Source organism: Arachis hypogaea, chromosome 16, assembly GCF_003086295.3.
Source record: "Arachis hypogaea cultivar Tifrunner chromosome 16, arahy.Tifrunner.gnm2.J5K5, whole genome shotgun sequence".
NCBI classification, from domain to species: domain Eukaryota; kingdom Viridiplantae; phylum Streptophyta; class Magnoliopsida; order Fabales; family Fabaceae; genus Arachis; species Arachis hypogaea.
Genome location: NC_092051.1, coordinates 84,940,651 through 84,957,048, shown reverse-complemented (window position 1 = coordinate 84,957,048; position 16,398 = coordinate 84,940,651). Strand labels below are relative to the sequence as shown.

The following is a 16,398-nucleotide window of genomic DNA, read 5'->3' as shown; positions in this document are numbered from 1 at the left end:
TTTTTGACGGTTTAGAATTCACAATTGAAGTCTCGTTGCAAAGTATAGTTTCTAAACCAACAATAGTCCTCTCATGCAAAAATTTAGGTTGTCACTAGTAACAAACCCCAAATGAATTTATAACCGGAGTATTTGTACTCCGGGTCGTCTCATGAAGAGTTGCAATGAAGTGTTTAATTATTGGCTATGAAAATGCAAAGGGGGGATTGATTTGATATTTGACAAGAAAATATAAATGACAAAAAAAATTAAATGACAAGAAAGTAAAATAACAAGAACTAATAAAATAAAGGAAAAAATACTCTTGGCTAGACATAGGTAATTGAGATCACCATCCTTGTCAACAAACCATATATTGATAATTATGAGAGGCCAAGCTCATTAAGTCTACTTCCAAAACCTTAAGTACGTCATGTCTACTCCTAGGCTTGAAGTACGTCAAATGGCTTTGATCACATCAACCCATAAGTCCCAACCTACCTACTAATCTAGATTAGTAGTGGGTTGGCGTCAATGAGTATCAAATTGATCACCAAGGGTTCTCAAATCACCAATTCAATGAGACCCAATGACTCACGGTCACTCAATTCCCTTAGCCTATGCCAAGAGTAAAGAACACTACTCAAAAACTAGAGGAAGCATTTTAACAAACACCTAGAGTGCAAGAAAAGTAAACATCACAAAATACAAGAATTAAAAAGAGATCCAACTATACTTAGAAGGCATAAAAGCAAAGCATAGTAAATTTGTGACAAGAGTAAATTCTAACAACAATTGAATGTAAGAAATCAATAACAACAATCAAAGGAAACAATATCTAAATGAATTACTTCAAATTACACTAAAAGAAATTAGGATGAGCAAAAGTAGATCTACAAACAAAGTAGAAGAGAGTAATAACAACAATGGAAGAATGATAAATGTAACAACAAGGAACTAAGAAGAAGGAGTAGAAGAAAACATGAATTAAAGCCTAGATCTAAGAACTAAACCTAATCCTAATCCTAATTCTAGAGAGAAGTGAGAGCTTCTCTCTCTAGAAAACTAAACTAAAGCATAATGAAACTAGACTATGACTAAGTGTGTTGACTCCCCTGCAATCCTTGGCTCAAATAGCATCAGAAATAAGTTGGGTTGGGCCCAAAGTGCTTCAGAAATCGCTGGGGGCGATTTCATTAAAGTGGGCCACGGACAGCATCGGCGCGCGCGCGCAAAGTGCGCGTGCGCGCCCCTGAACGTGAAGCAACATATGGAAAAATTTATATCATTTCGAAGCCCCGGATGTTAGCTTTCCAACGCAACTAGAACCGCCTCATTTGGACCTTTGTAGCTCAAATTATGGTCGATTGAGTGCAAAGAGGTCGGACTTGACAGCTTTACGGTTCCTTCATTTCTTCATGAGTTCTCCCACTTTGCATGCTTTTTTCCTCATTTCTTCCATCCGATACTTGCCTTATGGACCTGAAATCACTCATCAAATACATCAAGGCATCAAATGGAATTAAAGTGAATTAAAATCACCATTTTAGGGCCTAAAATGCATGTTTTTTACATTCAAGCACAATTCAAGGGAGAATTACAAAACCATGCTATTTCATTGAATAAATGTGGGAAAAGGTGGATAAATCCCCCAAAATAAGCACAAAATAAACCACGAAATCGGGGTTTATCAAATCTCCCTATCGTTCGACCGATCTCCATGGGTAACAATCTCTTCCCTTCAATACCCATGGATTTATCTTTCACTTAGTAGTTTGTACATTGCATGTGTAGTTAGTTTTGCTTGTAAATACTCCTTGCATGATAGTTAGTTTCTATAGAGTTACTTGGCCAAGACAATAACTTCTTTTCCAAGAAACTGTACTTTGGGGTACCCTACCAAATTTTTGAAAATTTTTGCAGTAAACTTGCTTTAAGAATGTATTTTGGAACATAGTGATTGAGCTAAGAACACAAGCATGAAAGTTTTGAGCCTATTGCATGGTTACATCTTCTAACCATTAATTCCATTCTTGTATGCATATCTCTCTCTCTCTATGATTGTGATCCTTGCTTTGTCTGATTCTATATGTCCATTACTTTGTGTATGAATGCATTTACATGATTGAGGCCATCATTTCAATAGTCACTTTTCTCCAAATGGCCTTAACCCTCATATCTACCATTGCTAACCAATTTTGAGCCCATAATAAACCCTTCTTTGTTCTTAAATAGAGCACATCAACAACCCTAAGCGAAAAAATCATGAACGTCCCTAAATTTGGGTCCTTGATTGGCTTAGGTAAGTTAAGATGTGTATCATTCAATTAGGGTATACTTGGGAAATTTGGGTAGATATATAGGTGTGTAATTGTAGTGTAATTGAAAATTCTAGGATTTGGGAACATATTTATGCATTGAATGATTGAACTATATGCATTGAAACTTTTATTTACAAGGCCCCAAGAAGAGGGGATAAAAAAAATAAAAAAATAAAAAAAATTATATATATATATATAATTTTTTTATTTTTTTATTTTTTTTAAGCAACAAAGGGGACCAAGAAACCCCAAGACAAAGTAATGAAGAAAACAATGCATGTGGGTGTGAATTAAAGAGAATGCATGAGTATGCAAGAAAGTGAAACTCAAGGGTAGCTAGGTAATGTATTATAGTTGTATAGGTTGTTCTATGTGTCTAGTGGGATCCTAGGTTAATCAAGGACTTAAATTTTAAGCTCACTTGGCCATATACATCCTTACCTTCACCCTAGCCCCGTTACAACCCATGAATAAGACCTCATGATACTTGTAAGCATGCATTAAGTAATTGTTGATTGATTAGAAGAAAGACAAATCTTGGAAAGCATGATTATGAGAAGATTGAGTGACGAACCCTATACACTTGAGCGAATAGAGCGGATACACTTCCGGTGAGGGTTCGATGCTCAATTCTTTGTTCCCGGCTTTCACAAGCGTTCATTTAGCAAGTCATATGCACCCCTTAGTGATGTTCAATTTGGTAGAATTCATGAGTTACATACTATTTTCACCCTATATGCTCACATGTATTCTTGGAGGATAGATTTACTCTTGACCAAGTAGGTAGATGATTTTACATTAGTTGCATGCATCCACTTAGGTAGTTTGCATTTCATAAACCCTTTCTTACCACGATCTTTGGTCTTTTTATTTTAAGCATGATGACATGCTTGGTTTAAGTGTGGGGAGATTTGATAAATCCCAATTTTGTGGTTTATATTGTGTAGAATTTGGGGGGTTTTGTCAATATTTCTCACACTTATTCACAAGAAATGCATGGTTTTGTGTTCACTTCCTAATATTGCCCCATGATGAAAAACATGCTTATTTTGCCTCAAAATTGCCATATTTTAATCCTCTTCTATTGCCATTCGATGCCGTGATGTATTTGTTGAGTGATTTCAGGAATTATAGGGTAGGAATGGCCTAGAAGCGAGAAAGAAAGCATGTACAAAAAGGAGGAACATGAAGACTTGAAATTTTGGGAAAAGCAGCATCGGCGCGCCCGCGCACTCCACACGCACGCGTGGATGAGATTGGCTGGAAGCGGCGCACAAGGATGGATGCATCCGCGTGGATCAGAAGATTCTTATCGACGCGCATGCGCACTTGGCGCGCACACGTGGATCGCAAAAGCAATCGGCACGCACACACGCATGGCGCGCACGCGTGGGAGGCTGCACATGATCTCATTAAAGGAAATCGTGCCTGGCGATTTTTGAGGCTCATCAGCCCAATTTCAAGCTGTTTCTGCATGGAAAAGATCCAAGGATGCTAGGGGGAAAGGGGGGATCAACCATTTTACACTAAGATACAATTTTAGCTAGTTTTTGGGGTTTTTGTTCTTCTAGAGAGAGAAACCCTTGTTCCTCTCTAGATCTAGTTTTAATTTGATCTTACCTTGTTGAATTGTGAATTGGATCTTGTTAATTACTAGTTTTAATTGTTCAATTTGAATTTCCTAGTATAATTTTGCTTATATCTTGTGATAGTTTTATGAATTCTTGTCAATTGTCATTTTATACCCATCTCATGAATATTGTGAATCTTGATTTGTTGATGTTATATTGATAATTTCTATGTTTAATTGTGTTGTTTGGATGATTGTATGTTGACAATTGTTAGTGGGTACCTGTTGATTTCAATTTAATTGCTATTTTGAACATGTCTTTTGTTAATGCTTACCATGTGTTTGATGAAATGTTTACTTTGGTTATGGAGTAGTTCTCTTTACTCTTGGCCTAGGCCAAGGGAATTGGGTAAACTTGAGTCATTGGGTCTAATGGATTTGATGATTTAGGAGCCCTTAGTGGTCAATTTGATAACCATTGACGCTAACTTCCTACTAAGTCAATTAGTAGTGAGGTTAGAACTTATGGATTGATGTTGACCAAACCATTTGACGTACTTCAAGTATAGAAGTAGACTTAATGAGTTTGGTTCCTCACAATTGTCATGATATGGTTATTAGACAAGGATGGTGACCCCAATTCCCATGCCTAGCCAAGAGTTGCTTTTATTATTCATACTTGAAAACCAAAATTCCCAATCACTTGCTTTAGTTATAGTTACTTGTTTAAATTAGAATAGAATCATATTGGATGTTACTTTGTTAGTTTGAAATTACTCATGTCTTGCTTAGTTAATTGAATTAGTTTCTTGCAATCTAAGATTACTTGCTTGTTAAGATTCCCATTTATTTTTATGCTCATAACTCACAACCCCGGATTTCTAACCAATGTTGAAGCACATGTTTGCCCATTCCTTGTGAGACGACCCGAGGTTTAGATACTTCGGTTATTTCTGTCGGGGTTGATGTTGGTAGAGCTATACTTGCAACGCAGTTTTATTGAGGAAAATCTTTACCAATACACCCTTGGAGGAAAAATCAAACACTAATTATGAAGAACGAAATTCCTTCTAGCAAATCAAAGAGAAGATGAAGAGAAAAAGAAATTCACTATCAATTAATCCATCAAGTACAATAGAGCTCCCTCCCCCAATGAGAGGGAGTTTAGCTACTCACACCTTAGAGAAAGTACAAGAGATAGAAGAAGATGAAGTGTAGTGTAAAGTAAAAGTGCCAAGATAACACCTAACTAACCAACCAACCCCTTTTTCAGTACTCTCAAGGGGTATTTATACTACTCCTATTATTAGAAATGAAAATTACAAAAAGGAAAAGAAAATTACAATTGAAAACTGAAGAGAAAAATCATTAAGTTGAGACATATGCCTGGCGTGTGAGCGGCGTGTGAGTGGCGTGCCATGCCTAGCTCATTAGCTTGGCTTGGCGTGCCACGCCTGGCTCCCAAGTGGCACGCCCCCTTTGTTATCTTCTTTCTTCCTCTCTGGTGAATTGAACTAGCGTGGTACACCCAAAACTGGCGTGCCACGCCCTCAGCAAAGTCCTCATTCTTCTCTTCTGGAAAGTATAGCTGGCATGCCACGCCCTTGTTGAGTTCTCCATCCTTCTTCTCTGGTTACTTGAACTGGCGTGCCACGCTCAGGTCTGGCGTGCAACGCCTTCAATAAGGCATCCATTCTCTTCTCTGGAAGGTTGAACTGGCGTGCCACACCCATATCTGGCGTGCCATGCCCAAGATTCAAGTGGCACGCCCATGGTGCGAGCAAGGTTGGTGTGCCACACCCCAAACATTAAGTGGCATGCCCACTGATATTTTGCCTTGGCGTGCCACGCCAAAAGTCCCAAGTGGCATGCCTGGTGCGCGTGTACGCAAAACCCACACTATTTCGTACAACAGTAGCAGTACCAGCAAGTGCACTGGGTCGTCCAAGTAATACCTGAGCAAGTCAGGGTCGATCCCACAAGGATTGTGGCTTGAAGCAAGCTTATGGTTATCTTGCAGGTCTTAGTCAGGCGGAATCAGAATGTCAGTGGATGTAATATTCTGTAAATAATTGAAAGCAATAATAGGAATAGAGTTGAGAGTCGGAGTTACTTTATCTTTTTTAACTAACTCTGGTACTACTGTCTTCTTTGCTTGTGAATGATCTTCTTCTATGGCAGGCTGTAAGTGATCAAAGCCATTGCCTGTGGTCATTGATCTCCTCTGCTACAAATTGACCACCGTTGGCCGTGGCCATCAGCCGTGGTCATTCAATCCAATGGAGGGTGAAGCCCTTAGCAATTCATTCTCTGGGCGATCCTACTCAAAACACCACAGACAAGGTCGAATCTTCTAGATCAGAGAACGCTGCTTCTTTGGATTCTAGCCTGTACCACGTAGATCATAATCTCCCCGGAGATTGGCTGAACTGGTGTCACGAGAAGTCCCCAACGAAATTATGGATTAACCGTCAGAGAGATGTATAAACATAGCTGTTGGCTCGTGCTTTTCCTTTCGAGTACTCACACGAACCCAAGTAGACGCAGGTGTTTGTCAGGCACGTTCGTCTTAATGTGATGAACAGAGCCAATTTGTCAGATCGTCCTGTTCATCACGATGAAGATCGGGATATACATCTTAGAGATAGATCAAACACGGATCGAAGAAGAAATAATAGTACTTTTAGTAATTCATAGGACTCAGCAAGGCTCCTCCCCTCAACCTAGGAGGTTTAGAAACTCAAACCGAAAGTAAAAACACAATGAAAAACGAAAATATGGCAAACTATTGACTATTATATATTGCTGAAAAGCTCTAGAAGTCAGCTTTCCATATTCGTTAAGAGTGCTCCATTTGGACTTCTTTTGCTATAGAAAAGCTCTTCCGAATGCAGGTAGGTCAGATCTGGACAGCATCTGTAGTGCTTTCTCTATCTCTGAATCAGACTTCTACTGTAGCTCCTTAATTTCATATAGAAAACACCTGAAATTGCCCAAAAACATAAAAACTCATAGTAGAATCCAAAAATGTGAATTTAACACTAAATCCTATAAAAACTCAATAAAATTAAACAAAAACTACTAAAACTATATGAAAATGATGCTAAAAAGCATATAAAATATCCGCTCATCACAACACCAAACTTAAACCATTGCTTATCCCCAAGCAACTAAAAACACAGTAGGAGAGAAATGAAAATTAAGATACAATAAATTTCTAAGTTTCAAATGAAGCTTAGTTAAAATAAGATGAGCGGGACTTAGTAGCTTTTTGCTTCTGAATACTTTTGGCATCTCACTATCCATTGAAACTTAGAATGGTTGGCATCTTTAGGAACTTAGAATCCAGATAATATCATTGACTTTCCTAGTTAAGCCTATTTTGATTCTTTAACATAGCTTTCTGAGTCTTGGCCGTGACCCTAAGCACTCTGTTTTCCAGTGATACCACCGGGTACATTCATGCCACAGACACTTTAACTGGGTGAACCTTTTTAGATTGTGACTCAGCTTTGCTAGAGTCCCCAGGCAGAGGTGTCCAGAGTTCTTAAGCACACTCTTTTTGCTTTGAACCACGACTTTAACTGCTCAGTCTTAAGCTTTTCACTTGACACCTTCACGCCACAGGCACATGGTTAGGGACAGCTTGGTTTAGCCGCTTAGGCCAGGATTTTATTCCTTTGGGCCCTCCTAACCACTGATGCTCAAAGCCTTGGGCCCTTTTTACCCTTGCCTTTTGGTTTAAAGGGTTACTGGCTTTTTGCTCTTGCCTTTTGGTTTAAAGAGCTATTGGCTTTTTCTGCTTGTTTTTTATTTTTTTTTCTTTTTTTTCGCCACTTTTTTTTTCGCATGCAAGCTTTTGCTTTTTCTTTTTGCTGCTTTTTCTTGCTTCAAGAATCAATTTTAGATTTTTCAGATTATCAATAATACTTTTCTTTTTTCCTTATTCTTTCAAGAGCCAACATTCATAATTTTCAACTTCAAATATGCACTGTTTATTTCATACATTCAGAAAACAAAAGCAAATGACACCACATCAAACTAATTGAACTAATCTTATTTTAAACTTAAAATTCATGCATCTCTTAGTTTTTTTCAAATAAAAAACTTTTTCATTTAAGCAAGGTGGGAGGTGTATGGAACATTTTATAACTTAAAGACATCAATGCAAATGATTCATGCAACTAGAACAAGAGAATAGATACTAAAATAGAAAGGAAACAGAAAAATAATAAAGAAGGAGATAAAGGGAACGAATCCACCTTGATGATGATGGCTACTACTCCTCCTTGAGGATCCAATGTGATGCTTGATCTCTTCAATGTCACTCCTTTGTCTTTGTTGAGGCTGCTGGACAGGCTCATATGCATGCTCTCTAGTTTGCTTTATCCTCTTCTTCTATTCTTAAGAGTGGTAGAAGTCACAAAGCAAAGCTTCTGCAACACCAAACTTACGAGTTTTGCTCGTCCTCGAGCAAATTTGATCAATAGGGAAGAAGGTGGGGTATGTGGAGCTTCTGTGGGACCTACTGGTTCTGAGAGGCTAGGGAATCCAGATTTCCTTCTTTGCTTTGGCATTTGAATGCCCAGGGGCTACTCCCTGGCTGGCGTTCAACACCAGCAATGCTCCCCTCTTGGGGCGTTGGACGCCCAGTGAGTGCTTCCTCACTAGCGTTCAGCTTTTACACTCTTTCTGGAGTATTCTATTTTCACTGCTATGATTTCTGTCTCTTGACTGATGCACATGATCATGATTCTAAAACTGAAAGAAAAACAAAATAAAAATAAACGGTTGAGTAAAGTTGTGTTGCCTCCCAACAAGTGCTCTTTTAAAGTCACTAGCTTGACCTTTAGCTCCTTACAGAGGTGAGTATAGGCTCAGATTTTTGCCCCTTACAGTGAATTTTCTACCTGTCCTCTCATGAATGAGCTCTACATGTGCTAGAGATAGGACACGACTCACTATGTATGGAAAGGCTGGCTTCTTAGCGAAGACAACTCTCATGCCAAGTGAGAGGCCTTCAATAGGGAATTTCTTATCCCTCCAACCTTTAGGTACTTTCTTTTTAGTACCTTTATTCTTAGAGCTTGTTGATGGCTGCCCAATACCAAACTTAGAATTGATGTCTGGGGGCTCTGCAGAGCTCTGCACAGAAAGAGAGGTTTGGCATACTAGGTGTTGCACAGTTATCTCTCTTTGAGAAGGAGAATTAGGATGAGGCATCTTGAATAAGACGTGATCCTCCCCTAACTTTAGGGTTAATTTTCCCTTAGCCACATCAATGATAGCAATAGCTGTGGCTAGGAAAGGTCTGCCAAGGATGACACAGTCATCCTCATCTTTTCCTATGTCCAAGACAATAAAGTTTGCAGGGATGTAATGGTTTTCAACTTTAACCAAAACATCCTCCACTAAGCCATATGGCTTCTTCATGGTCTTGTCTGCCATCTCTAAAGAGACATGTGCAGCTTGTACCTCAAGGATTCCCAGTTTCTCCATTACAGAGAGTAGCATGAGGTTTATGCTTGACCCTAGGTCACATAGAGCCTTTTCAAAGGTCATAGTGCCTATGGTGCAAGGAATCAGAAAGCGCCCAGGATCTAAAAGCTTTTGAGGTAGCTCTTGCTGAACCAAAGCATGGAGTTCTTTGGTAAGTAGTGGAGGTTCTTCCTCCAGAGGCTTTGTACCAAATAGTTTGGCATTCAGCTTCATAAGAGCTCCTAGTGTCTTCATCCTCACTTGAGGATGAGTAGTCATCAAAACTCATACACTGCAGAAGTGCATTCAAAGGAAACTCAATGGTCTTTATGGTTTCCTTTGATTCTGGGCTAGAGGTTTCTTGAGTGGGATTCAGGCAGTCAAAGGGTGTGCTTTCACTAGCGTTCAACGCCAACTCTGTCATCTTATTGGGCATTGAACGCCCTTGCTGTCCATCCTGACTGGCGTTAAACGCCAATCCCTCTAGCATTCTGGGCATTGAACGCCCAGCAAAGATGTCCTTGCTGGCGTTCAACGCCAGCTTCCCTGGGCTGGTGGGCGTTGAACGCCCAGTGAAGGCTTCTTCACTGGCGTCCAATGCCTTCCCATTCTCCTCCAATTCAGCCTTAACCTCCATGGTTATGGCTTTGCACTCTTCTCTAGGATTAACCTCAGTATTACTAGGAAGAGTGTTAGGAGTGATCTCAGGGATCCTCTTACTCAGTTTACCAAACTGTACCTCCAAGTTTCTAATGGAGGACCTTGTTTCATTAATGAAACTATGGGTGGTCTTAGTGAGGCTGGAAACCATAATGGCTAAGTCAGAAAGGCTCTAATTAGAGGTTTTCATATTCCCTTGAGAAGATGGGAATGGTGGTTGGTGCGAAATTTATAACCACAAACTAACTGGCATGTGCACTGGGTTTTACCAAGTAATACCTCAGGTGAGTGAGGGTCAATCCCACAAGGATTGATGGATCAAGCAACAATGGTTGAGTGATTGGCTTAGTCAGACAAATAGAAAATAATGTTTTGGTATTCAAAAGCATTAAACAGTAAGTTCAGAGTTCAAAGATAGGCAGGTAAATAAGTTGGGAATAAAATATGGAGAAAACAGTTAAGGTTTCAGAGTTATCTATTTTTTTGGATTAACTTTTCTTACTAACTATTTTAATCATGTAAGATTTAATTCATGGCAAACTATATGTGACTAGACCCTAATTCCTTAGACCTTTCTAGTCTGCTCTAATTCTCATCAACTGCCAATTCCTTGGTCAATTAATTCCAATTAGAGGGTGAAGCTTAATTCTAGTTATTATGCCACAAAAACTCTAATTACCCAAATATAAAAGGATTATATGTCACATATCCCGTTAAGTCCAGATAATTAGAATTTAGGAGAAGTTGTTTTTAAACTGTTGTTCAAGTAAAGAGCTTTTCCAAGTTATACAAGAACTCAATTAGAAAGAGGGTCATACTTCCGTTCCACCCAAAAGATAAAGAGCGAAAACAATTCTTAAATTATAAATCAGTACATGAATTAAAATAGAAAAGCAATACAATCAATCCATACAAATAGACAGAGCTCCTAACCTTAACAATGGAGGTTTAGTTGCTCATGGTTCAGAGAAGAAAACTAGGATTGTAAATTGGGTTGAAGTGGAATGAAAAGTTAACTAATGTTGGGATCCCCACAGAAGGGAAGTTTCTTTTCCCTTCTATATCTAATCCTAATTATTTTAAAATCTAATTTTCAAAACTAAAATAATATCTTTTTCTACAATAAGATTTGAATTTAAATCAGAATTAATTAAATAATCAGCAAGTCTTTAATTGATGGATGGGGACCACTTGTTTCGTCCATTCTGTAGCTTCTAATCTGTGTTTTCTGGGCTGGAAACTGGGTCAAAACAGCCCAAAAATCGCACCCAGCGTTTTCTGCATTTTCTGCACGTGGCGCATGTCACACGTACTCGTCAGTCATGCGTACGCATCGATGGTCTTCTTCGCGTGTCACGCGTACGCATCAGGTACGCGCACGTGTCGCTGAGCAACTTCGCTTCTTACGCGTATGCGTCAGGTACGCGCACGCGTCGCCATGGAAAGCTTCAAATCACGCGCAGCGTCTATTACGCGCACGCGTCGCTCCTCGCTGTCATCTCCTTTAATTCTTGTGCTGTAGAAACTCCATCACATCTAGCCGAATGCTATCTAAAATAAACAGAATTGCACAAGACTCAAGGTAGCATCCATAGTGGCTAAAAGTTAATTAATTCTTTATTAAACTCAATAAATTAAATACAAATTCACTAGGAAAAGATAGGAAAGATGCTCTCGCATCACAACACCAAACTTGAATTGTTTCTTGTCCTCAAGCAACCAAAACTAATATAGGCTTAGGATGTGAATTTGCATGAGAATGAGAGTTCGATTAAGCTCAGGTCTCTTCTTATAATGGGGCTTACAACTGTATTCTTGAATAGTTTTGGCATCTCATTATCCTTTGAATCAGAAGGATGTTACTGTCTTTTGGAATTAGAATCCTGATGAGCGGATAATTTATACGCTTTTTGGCATTGTTTTTAGTATGTTTTTAGTAGGATCTAGTTACTTTTAGGGATATTTTTATTAGTTTTTATGTTAAATTCACATTTCTGGACTTTACTATGTGTTTGTGTGTTTTTCTGTGATTTCATGTATTTTCTGGCTGAAATTGAGGGACTTGAGCAAAAATCAGATTCAGAGGTTGAAGAAGGACTGCTGATGCTGTTAGATTCTGACCTCCCTGCACTCAAAGTGGGGTTTCTGGAGCTACAAAATTTAAAATGGCTTTCTCTCAAAGGCGTTGGAAAGTAGACATCCAGAGCTTTCCAGCAATATATAATAGTCCATACTTTGGCCGAGTTTAGATGACGCAAAAGGGCGTTGAACGCCAGTTCTACGCTGCAGTCTGGAGTTAAACGCCAGAAACACGTCACGGACCAGAGTTGAACACCAGAAACACGTTACAAACTGGCGTTCAACTCCAAGAATGACCTCTCCACGTGTACACTTCAAGATCAACCCAAGCACACACTAAGTGGACCCCGGAAGTGGATTTATGCATCAATTACTGTCTTCTGTAAACCCTAGTAACTAGTTTAGTATAAATAGAACTTTTTACTATTGTATTTTCATCTTATGATTTTTAGTTCATCTTAGGATCATATTGATCACGTTTGGGGACTGGCCATTCGGCCATGCCTGGACCTTATCACTTATGTATTTTCAACGGTAGAGTTTCTACACACCATAGATTAAGGTGTGGAGCTCTGTTGTTCCTCACGAATTAATGCAAAGTACTACTGTTTTTCTATTCAATTTAACTTATTCCGCTTCTAAGATACTCATTCGCATTTCAATATGAATGTGATGAACGTAACAATATCATCATTCCCATACAAACACGTGCCTAACAACCACTTCCGTTCCACCTTAGATTGGATGATTATCTCTTGGATCTCTTAATCAGAATCTTCGTGGTATAAGCTAGATTGATGGCGGCATTCATGAGAATCCGGAAAGTCTAAACCTTGTCTGTGGTATTCTGAGTAGGATTCAGGGATTGAATGACTGTGACGAACTTCAAACTCGCGAGTGCTGGGCGTAGTGACAGACGCAAAAGGATAGTAAATCCTATTCCAGTATGATCAAGAACCTCCAGATGATTAGCCATGCAGTGACAGCGCATCGGACCATTTTCACAGAGAGGATGGGATGTAGCCATTGACAACGGTGATGCCTCCAGATGATTAGCCATGCAGTGATAGCGCATCGGACCATTTTCACAGAGAGGATGAGATGTAGCCATTGACGACGGTGATGCCCTTACATAAAGTTTGCCATGGAAAGGAGTAAGACTGATTGGATGAAGACAGCAGGAAAGTAGAGGTTCAGAGGAACGAAAGCATCTCTATACACTTATCTGAAATTCTCACCAATGAATTACATAAGTATTTCTATCTTTATTTTCTGTTTATTCATTATTATAATTCGAAAACTCCATAATCATTTGATATCCGCCTGACTGAGATTTACAAGGTGACCATAGCTTGCTTCAAGCCGACAATCTCCGTGGGATCGACCCTTACTCACGTAAGGTTTTATTACTTAGACGACCCAGTGTACTTGCTGGTTAGTTGTGCGAAGTTGTGAAGTTATGTTTGGACCATGGTATTGTGCACTAGTTATTGGCGCCATTGCCAGGGAGAGAACGAACAACAAATTTTACAACCTCAGAGTAACAATTTCGCATACCAAGTTTTTGGCACCGTTGCCGGGGATTGTTCGAGTTTGGACAACTGACGGTTCATCTTGTTGCTCAGATTGGGTAATTTTCTTATTTTATTTTCAAAAAGTTTTCAAAAAAAAATTTTCAAAAATATTTTCTTCTTTTTTTGTTTTTCCCAAAAAATATTTTCAAAAAAAATATATATATATATATATTTTTTTCTTCAGAATTTTTAAGAATGAATTCTAGAATTTCATGAAAAATGTTGGAGCCTGGCTGGCTGCAAAGCCATGTCTAAATTCTTTTAGACTGAGGCTCCCAAACCATCATCACAAGAGCAAGCTAGTTGTTCCTAATCCATCTGCTGTTGTATGACTGATGTGTATTCTAAAGCTTGGCTGGCTAGTAAGCCATGTCTAACCCTTGGATTGGAGCTTTAGGCTAGCATTGGAAGATCCTAGAATTCTTATTAAAAATTTTTGAATTTCTTATTTTCTTTCTCCTATATGTTTTTCGAAAAAAATATACAAAAATCCAAAAAAAATTTATAAAATCATAAAAATAAAAAATATTTTGTGTTTCTTGTTTGAGTCTTGAGTCAATTCTTAAGTTTGGTGTCAATTGCATTTTTTCTAAAAAAATTTTTTATGCATTTTTTCGAAAATTCATGCATTCATGGTGTTCTTCATGATCTTCAAGTTGTTCTTGGCCAGTCTTCTTGTTTGATCTTCATATTTTCTTGTTTTGTGTCTTTTCTTGTTTTTCATACGCATTCTTGCATTCATAGTGTCTATACATGAAAAATTTCTAAGTTTGGTGTCTTGCATGTTTTCTTTTCTTGAAAATTTTTCAAACATAAGTTCTTGATGTTCATCTTGACATTCAAAGTGTTCTTGGTGTTCATCTTGACATTCATAGTGTTCTTGCATGCATCACATGTTTTGATCCAAAATTCTCATGCATTGAGTCTTTTTCATGTTTTTCTCTTTCTTCATTAAAAATTCAAAAATAAAAAAATATCTTTCCCTTTTTCACTCATAAATTTCGAAAATTTGGATTGACTTTTTCAAAAATTTTTAAAATCTAGTTGTTTTTATGAGTCAAATCAAATTTTCAATTTAAAAATCTTATCTTTTTCAAAATCTTTTTCTTAATTTTATATCATATTTTCGAAAATATCATCAACAATTAATGTTTTGATTCAAAAAAATTTCAAGTTTGTTACTTGCTTGTTAAGAAAGATTCAAACTTTAAATTCTAGAATCATATCTTGTGATTTCTTGTGATTCAAGTCATTAATTGTGATTTTAAAAATCAAATCTTTTTCAAAACTAATTTCAATCATATCTTTTCAAAAATATCTTTTTATCTTATCTCTTTCAAAATCATATATCTTCATATCATATCTTTTTCAAAAATTTCATTTTAAAATATCTTTTCTAACTTCTTAACTTCTTATCTTTTCAAAATTGATTTTCAAATTTTTTTCAACTAACTAATTGACTTTTTGTTTGTTTCTTATCTTTTTCAAAACTACCTAACTAACTCTCTCTCTCTCTAATTTTCGAAAATCTCTTCCCTCTTTTTCAAAATTTCTTTTTAATTAACTAATTGTTTCAATTTTTAATTTTAATTTGATTTCATTCCTAATTTTCGAAAATCACTAACCCCTTTTCAAAATTTTATTTTCGAAAATCCTCCTTCTCTCTCATCTCCTTCTATTTATTTATTCATCTACTAACACTTCATGTCACCCAAATTCGAACCCCCTCTTCCATCTGTGTTCGAATTTTCCTTCTTCCCTTCTTTACATTACATTCTTTTCTTCTTCTACTCACACAGGGGAACCTCTATACCTGGGTAAAAAGGATCCCTATTATTATTATTTTTCTATTCCCTCTTTTTCATATGAGCAGGAGCAAGGACAAGAACATTCTTATTGAAGCAGACCCTGAACCTGAAAGGACTCTGAAGAGGAAACTAAGAGAAGCTAAAATACAATAATCCAGAGATAACCTTACAGAAATTTTCGAACAGGAAGAGGAGATGGCAGCCGAAAATAATAATAATGCAAGGAGGATGCTTGGTGACTTTACTGCACCTAATTCCAATTTACATGGAAGAAGCATCTCCATCCCTACCATTGGAGCAAACAATTTTGAGCGGAAACCTCAATTAGTTTCTCTAATGCAACAAAACTGCAAGTTTCATGGACTTTCATCTGAAGATCCTTTTCGGTTCTTAACTGAATTCTTGCAAATCTGTGATACTGTTAAGACTAATGGAGTAGATCCTGAAGTCTAAAGGCTCATGCTTTTCCCGTTTGCTGTAAGAGACAGAGCTAGAATGTGGTTGGACTCTCAACCCAAAGATAGCCTGAACTCTTGGGATAAGCTGGTCACGGCTTTCTTAGCCAAGTTCTTTCCTCCTCAAAAGTTGAGTAAGCTTAGAGTGGATGTTCAAACCTTCAGACAGAAGGAAGGTGAATCCCTCTATGAAGCTTGGGAGAGATACAAGCAACTGACCAAAAAGTGTCATTCTGACATGCTTTCAGAATGGACCATCCTGGATATATTCTATGATGGTCTGTCTGAATTAGCTAAGATGTCATTGGATACTTCTGTAGGTGGATCCATTTACCTAAAGAAAATGCCTGCAGAAGCTCAAGAACTCATTGACGTGGTTGCTAACAACCCGTTTATGTACACTTCTGAGAGGAATCCTGTGAGTAATGGGACGCCTCAGAAGAAGGGAGTTCTTGAAATTGATACTCTGAATGC

The 16,398-nt window shown here is 37.9% G+C and overlaps 1 non-coding gene across 1 annotated transcript; it reads right to left on the bottom strand.

The window, feature by feature from the left end:
* Positions 1-16,060: 16,060 nt before the first annotated feature.
* On the bottom strand, positions 16,061-16,164 carry LOC112761571 (small nucleolar RNA R71). Its single transcript, XR_003181960.1, has one exon. It is a non-coding gene; the product is annotated as a small nucleolar RNA R71 (small nucleolar RNA).
* Between the last annotated feature and the right edge of the window lie 234 nt (positions 16,165-16,398).